Source organism: Gossypium hirsutum, chromosome A05 (genome assembly GCF_007990345.1).
Source record: "Gossypium hirsutum isolate 1008001.06 chromosome A05, Gossypium_hirsutum_v2.1, whole genome shotgun sequence".
Taxonomy (NCBI): domain Eukaryota; kingdom Viridiplantae; phylum Streptophyta; class Magnoliopsida; order Malvales; family Malvaceae; genus Gossypium; species Gossypium hirsutum.
The window spans coordinates 40891864-40899019 of record NC_053428.1 but is presented as its reverse complement, the minus strand read 5'-3'; the positions used below and the strand labels follow the sequence as shown (position 1 = coordinate 40899019).

At 33.6% G+C, this 7156-nt stretch overlaps 1 long non-coding RNA gene across 1 annotated transcript; it reads right to left on the bottom strand.

Annotated features, from left to right (window-relative positions):
• Nucleotides 1–3670: 3670 nt before the first annotated feature.
• Nucleotides 3671–4642, bottom strand: LOC121229118 (uncharacterized). The gene is made up of 2 exons (XR_005926654.1): nucleotides 4318–4642; nucleotides 3671–4010 (listed from the first exon to the last, which is right to left on the bottom strand). It is a non-coding gene; the product is annotated as an uncharacterized lncRNA (long non-coding RNA).
• Between the last annotated feature and the right edge of the window lie 2514 nt (nucleotides 4643–7156).

Sequence of the window (7156 nt, the reverse complement as noted above, 5' to 3'; positions counted from 1 at the left end):
TTAGTGAAACGAGGTAAGTTTGTATGTTAATAAGCTGATAATATTCTAGAACGTCATATTTTTATGTGCTAATTATATATTTATTTTGAGTATGATGCTACTAATTTGGGCTATTTATGGTCTTTTATCTTTTAGGGACTAAATTGGAGGCAAGAGGAAATTGAAGGGTAAAAAGTGCCAATTTGAAGATATAATGGGCCAACATGCAAAGAAAGAGAGAAGCAGTGCCAAAAATGCAAACATGGAAGACCTAAGGACTACAATGCAAAAGAAGAGATTTTATAGGACAAGACTCTATTTTAATTTCAATTATATTAGGATAATTATTAAGGATTTTTATTTAGATTTAAATTTTAAGATTTATTTTCATTTATCTTTATTTATCTTTAATTATATTTATTTATTTGTATTTATCTTTTAGAATTTCATTAGGAATAGACTAGGTTTTCTAGTACTATAAATAGGGAATGGAATGGCACATATTTGACATCTTTGTTTTCCTGTAAACACTCCCTCTCCCAAAAACTGTCTTTTTGTTCTCTCCATATTTCCTTCAATAAAAATCCCATTTATATTATATTTATTTTTTTCCCAAAAATCATGAGCCACTAAACCAATCTAGCCGAAGGTTGTCAAAATTCCCCAAAAAGGTTCATGCGGATTAAAACCCGCGTTTAGCCTTCTCAACAAGTATTCATTGCTTCTCCGCATTACGGGGCTGACGCTTCCGTCCATGTCCCTTAATAGGTGATCTTTTCAACTTGTGCAAGGAACGACTGGTTTGTACGTTTTGGGAAAATTACACAGTCGGTTCGTTTGCTTTTTACGTTAAAGATTGGCAAATCTAAGAGAAAAAACGGAGTGGTATTCGCCGTTGGGAAGTGATGATCTAGCAGGAGATAGTCCCACAAAAGCGATTATTGGCTAGAGTCAGGCTCCACCAAATTTTAAGTCTAAATTCTTGGAGCTGGTGGTCGTAGGCATCCTCTTCCACTATAACTAGCTTATCCTGCTTGAAAAGGGTCACTTAAAAGTCAAGGATTGAACCCAAGGCGGAACGAGATAATCGGAGGCTAAAATTTCGCCACATAAGAAACTTTTTTTATTTTCAAACTTTTTTTATTATTTTTCCTTTTTAATTTCTGCAGTCTATTTAATTTCACAATTTCAATTCACTTTAAATTCTGTTTTTTATTTTTTCCAGATTCTTAATTCTATTTTTTTATTTTTCAGGAACACGGGTTTTCTTGGCCAAGAAATTATCCATGATTTCAAGAAACGAGCATTCGTACAATCCGATCCCTGAGGATTCGACCCTACTTCCCCTTTACTATTATTTTTACTATTATTTTTACTATTTTACAGAGAATAGGATATTTTTTGTGCTCTCAACGACACATCATAAGCATTAATATAATTGTGTTTTAAATGCTTTATTATTGAAATAATTGTGAGTACGACCTTACATATATATTCGAAAAAGATTCGGCAATGAGAAATCCCGGTTGAACTTTAAGAATAGATTAGGATACGAATGACATGTCATTAGGGGTTATGTGTTTTAGGTGTTGGTTTGTACATCCTACCGGTAGCTAAGTTATCCAGCATGTGTTGTGAATTCTCGTCAACTTGTGTGAGCAACACTATGTAGTTACGTCTTCACCGTCAGCTTGTGTGAGCAGACCCGTTGATAGCTCAAGAGTGAGCATTATGTGAGATATAAGGTTGAGATAGCTTCGGCTATGTATAGGCACTTAGGGTGCGAGATTCCCAAGTACCTGATATTATTCCAAATGGTTCAACAAGTATAACAAGAATATGGCCACGTGGTATTTCGTAGGGCACACGAGCGTGTGTGTTGGCTGTGTGACCCCAAGTCAAAGAGTTACACGGCGTCGAACACGGGCTGGGACATGGCCACGTGATCCCATTTCAAATGTCCATATAGCCTGTGGCACGGGCTTGTCTTTGGCCCTATATTTTGAAAAATTTTCTAAGTTTTCTAAAAATTTTCCTGAGTTATCAGTTTGGTTCTGAACAACTTCTAATGTATGTTTTTAGTCTCGAGGGCTTGTATTAGGGTTTATATTATTGATTGTGAATGATGTTTATTTGGAATTGGAAAATGTATGTGAAACGTATGATTATTTATGAAATAAGTCTGGTGATACTCCGTAACCCTATTCTGCGACGAATGCAGGTTAATGGTGTAACAGTGTGAATGGTATTATGATGCATGATTATGTTATTTGGTATGAGATTAATTGTGTATATAACATGATTTGTAGAGACATGAGTTTATGTATGATATAATTGCATGGATAGTTTGCTATGTTATATTGGAAAGGTTGCTATACATGCACATTGGAAAATGGTAAAAGTATGTGAAATTGTGTAGTGTTGAATGATATCATATTAATGGTAATTTGATAGTTGGAACACTATTTCCATTTATTGAAAGTATGTGATTATTGAGGGCATGTTGAACATGTCAAATAAATTTGAAAAGTATTGAGATATGATTATGTATGAGTTTGTGTGACATATTGCATTTGCATTGGGATAGGATACCTTGTGGTTGACGAAGGAGTTCCGTGGAGTACTGGCGGTATATTAGTCTACATTTAAATGTAGTCAGTGCACTGCACCTGGAGTACCGAGGGGATTGGTGATTTTATCACATATTATATGTTATTGGCGATTGTAACGCACTATTTGATATCCAACAAATTTTCTACATTATTGATTATTTAGTGGTTTTACCACATCGATCTATGCTCACATTTGTTAAAGTCTAGCTGACGGGTTATGGGGAACCCGTGGTGTGCAGTGGATGGTATGGATAGGAACCTTTTTGCATTTCATCTTGCTCACGACATATTCAAATCACTACATGAGAATAAACTTTTAGCGGCGTTTTTTTTTACCATTAGCGGCGCTTAAAAGCGCCACTAGAACTATTTGTGGCGCTTTCACAAGCACCACAAAAAACGCCGCTATAGTAAATGCCACAAAAATTTGCAGCGTTTATTTAAAAAAAACGCCGCTAAAGACCATAACATTTAACGGCGCTTTTTCCTCAAACACCGTTAAAGACCATGACCTTTAACAGCGCTTTTTCTTCAAACGCCACTAAAAACCATAACATTTAACGGCACTTTTCCCCAAAACGCCGCTAAAAACCATGACATTTAGCGGCACTTTTTTTGAAAATGCCGCTAAAGACCATGACCTTTAGCGACTCTTTTCTCACAAACGCTGCTAAAGAATATAATCTTTAAAATATATTTTTTAGTTAAATAATATTTATTTTCCATGATAAATATTATATTATGTTTTATTCTTGAAATTTAAACTTTAAACTATATACTTCTAAGGATAAATAAAAAAATATTAATTAAATTAAATTTTCTATTAAAATTTTAACTTTAAAACTAAATATAAAAATTAATGAATTTAAATTTAGAATTTAAAATAATAAATTAATAACACAATTAAAATCCAAAAGTTAGAACTCAAGTTATCGTAAATATTAAAATAAAAATAAAAATTGATTAAGCTGCTAATGAATATTCTCTTTTCCAAGTCAAAATTGCAATTCGTGTTTTTCTTCTTTCAACTCAAATAAAAACAAAATATTGAAAACAAAATAATTAAAAAAAATAATTAGTTGACACGAAATTATTATTAAGTATATGCAAATAGACGATTACAAAACTGGGTGTAGTTTTTGATCAACTAATTAATTGATCCTACTGCAAGTTCTATCTATAATCTGCTTAACTAACATACAAACATAAAACACTCTAATATTTTTTTGCACATAAAATATCTGAAACTCACACCTGAATTTGGATTCAGAGCACATACAGTGTCAACTGCATGTTGATCAATCCCATTCTTATTCGCTACTGCAATGCCTCCCACAAGCATTCGTAAAGGTAGGAGCCAGTCATTATGTGCCTTCTGCAAATTGTTCTTAGATCTCAATCTAGTGTAGTTGGTTTTTCCTGTTCCATTTGCCACCCAAGATTCTTTAGAATAAACTTGTTATGTCATAAAAAGCAATGAATAGCCAAGGTAGAATAGAGATAGGACAGTTAAGTGTAAAGTCCAAAAGATAGATTGGGGGCAAATTAAGAAACAAAGACTAACATTCAGAAGCATTGAACCAAGTCGTATGGCAACAAATGAATCAAGGGTCCAGAGAAAGTTTGAGGGCAAATTAAGAAACAGATACTAACATTTAGATGCATTTAGCCAGATAAGACACTGTAAAGAGATACTGCATATTTTAAACGTTAATGGAGGCTTTACCTCAAAGCTAAACGGTACTTTTGGCCCAATTTTTCAAGCTCAGCCATCACACAATCTGTGATGCAAGGTGCGCCTTCAAATGCAAAAGAACAGATTAGATTCACCAATAAAAAGGACCGGGATTGCAACTAAAAAAGACAAATTTAGCAATTAAGAAAAATGCACAATGTATTCAAAGTGTCATTATAAAAATAAATTAATATTACCATATTTTTTTCATTTAAATTTCATAATATTATATTATTTTACAAAAAATAAATAAATTGCTAGCTTTTTTTAATATTGTTTCAATAAAGAAAAGGTAAATTGGCAGCAGTCCAGTAAAGCTATTTGATTGCCCATTTTATGATTCTTCAAAACCATAAGCCTATCATTTTAACGAGAGAAAAATCTAAAACATAAGTTTAGTAGATTGATTGAATTTAAAAGAAAAAAAAATTGGAAATTAATTTTTCAAGATTTGGATTTAGATTTTTAAAATAATGTAAATTGAGTAATATCTGTATGGGCATACATACAAGCATATACCTAACATTTTCCATGATAAAATGTGACAGCCCAAAATTGACCCTAGTCGGGAAGTGGTTTTGGGACCGTTAAACCGAGTCATAAAAATAATTAGCTGTCATATTTGATGCTTATTGTATGTATATATGCATGTGTGAAAATTTCATATTTGAATTTTGTTTAATTGTAGGTGAATTTTAGTAAATGGGACTTATGTGAAAGAATTTAGAAATGTGCTAGGCAAATGTAAAGTGGCTTATTAATGCATGTTATAGAAATGGTGGGTTTGCATGTCAAATTGCCCAATATTTGAGCTAGTGGCCGGCCATGCTATGAGTGGAAACATGTCACAAACATGTTATGTTAGTGATGTATGTTAGGAACAATAAAATAAGGAGTATGGGTAATAAAGAAATGGAAAAAAGGAAAGAATGTGTATAATTGTTCTTCCCCTCTCTATTGCCGTGAATGTAAGAAAGAAAACAAAAAAAAAGTGTCCATCTTTCTTCATTTCTCTTGGCCGAATGTTCTAAGGAAGAAAGAAAAAAAAACAAGTTGTGTTCTTTGGTTCTTCTTGGCCGAATTGAAAGGAAGAAGAAGGGAGTGAAGCAATCGGTCATCTTAGGTCACTATTAAGGTAAGGAAGTTGTACTAGCTTTTGAAATTTTAGTTGATATTGAGTGAGTTATCAAGTGATTTTTGTAAACCATGTTAAAATTTTGATTTTGGAGGTGAGTATGGTTTTCGGCTATAAAAGATTAATAAGGGTGATGATTGTGTTTCATGCAAAACTTAGATTAATAATGGTAGTTGCTTACATCTTGATATCTATGAGTTCCTTTCTTGGCTCTACCATAGACCCACGAAGTATATGTTTAGTTGGTGTTGTTGGAGGTTTATGATAGAAGCTAATGAGTGAGAGTTTGATAGGTACTATGAGGTTAAACTTCATGAGATTGTAAGCTTGTAAGTTGGATGATGAAATTCATGCTTTGTGAAGGTAAATGGTGTAGAAGGAGCATTCGGCCATGAAAACAAAAAAAAAGGGGAAATTTATGATGAATTAAGTTGGAAGCTATTATAATGTACTTGTGCATTCGGGTATGGGATGAAAAAAAATATATATGAGATGGCTATAATCAGCCTTGTGATTCGGCTTTTGCATATATATATATAATTGCACATGGTGTATTGGTATGATACATATATATGTCATCCCAAGGTATATGTTTATATATGGTGATGGTTTAGTTATGGAGTGAATGATGGATGCATATTGAGTTGTAATATGTAATGCATTAGTTAGTAAAATGTATGTCATTTATATGTGGTACTAAGTATATAATTGACCTCAACGTAGACATGCATATTCGGCCACATGAGATGGATTGGCGTTGCATGTATTCGGTTAGAGGCAAGCATATTAATGCTTATATCTTGGCTTAGACAATCGGCTAAAAGGAGTGTGGGATAATATGTTGAGTTGATGCATGATTTCACATGTATGTGACTTTAATGTCTAATGTATAAATATGGGCTAAGTGCCTTGTGTTCCTCTTTTCGATGCTCAAATGATTAAATCAATTTATTTGTCTAATTAAGCTCAAGAGCAAAGGGGATCTAAATTCGATAAAGGGAAGGAAAAAGTGGTCGACTAGCTATCGGAATCATTCGACAACATCCGAGGTAAGTTCTTGAGTAAAAGAGCTTAAATTATGATTTGATTAGATCATGTTTTAAGCAAATTAAAATCATGCTCTTTGTGTGTGGCTATTGAGCCGAAATTGCCAGAATGATAAGTGTCTTGTGTTTGAGTTTTGTTAACGAAAATGAAATACGAATGTGCCATGATTTACTGTTAAATGTGCATGGTTATTTAAATGATGTCCGGGCTAAGTCCCGAAGGCTTTGTGCTAAGTGACCATATCCAGACTAAGATCCGAAGGCATTTGTGCGAGATACTAATTCCGGGCTAAGCCCGAAGGCATTTGTGCGAGTTACTAAATCCGGGTTAAGTCCCGAAGGCAATTGTGCGAGTTACTATAACCGGGCTATGTCCCGAAGGCGTTTGAACGAGTAGCTATATCCGGTTAAATTCCGAAGCTACGTGATTTGAGAATGAATGATCTTGCTGTAGAAATTTCAGTAAATACTCTAGAAACATCCCAACATTGAGGTATGTTTCGTATGTGCTTGAATTCAGTTGAGCCCTTACAAATAAGTATTCGCTCAGTTGATAAACGAGCTACCGGCCTTTGGCTAAGTTGATCTTTTGTGTATGTACATAAGGGTTGGTAATGTGAAGCAAGTATGATATCGAAAATTTGTGCAT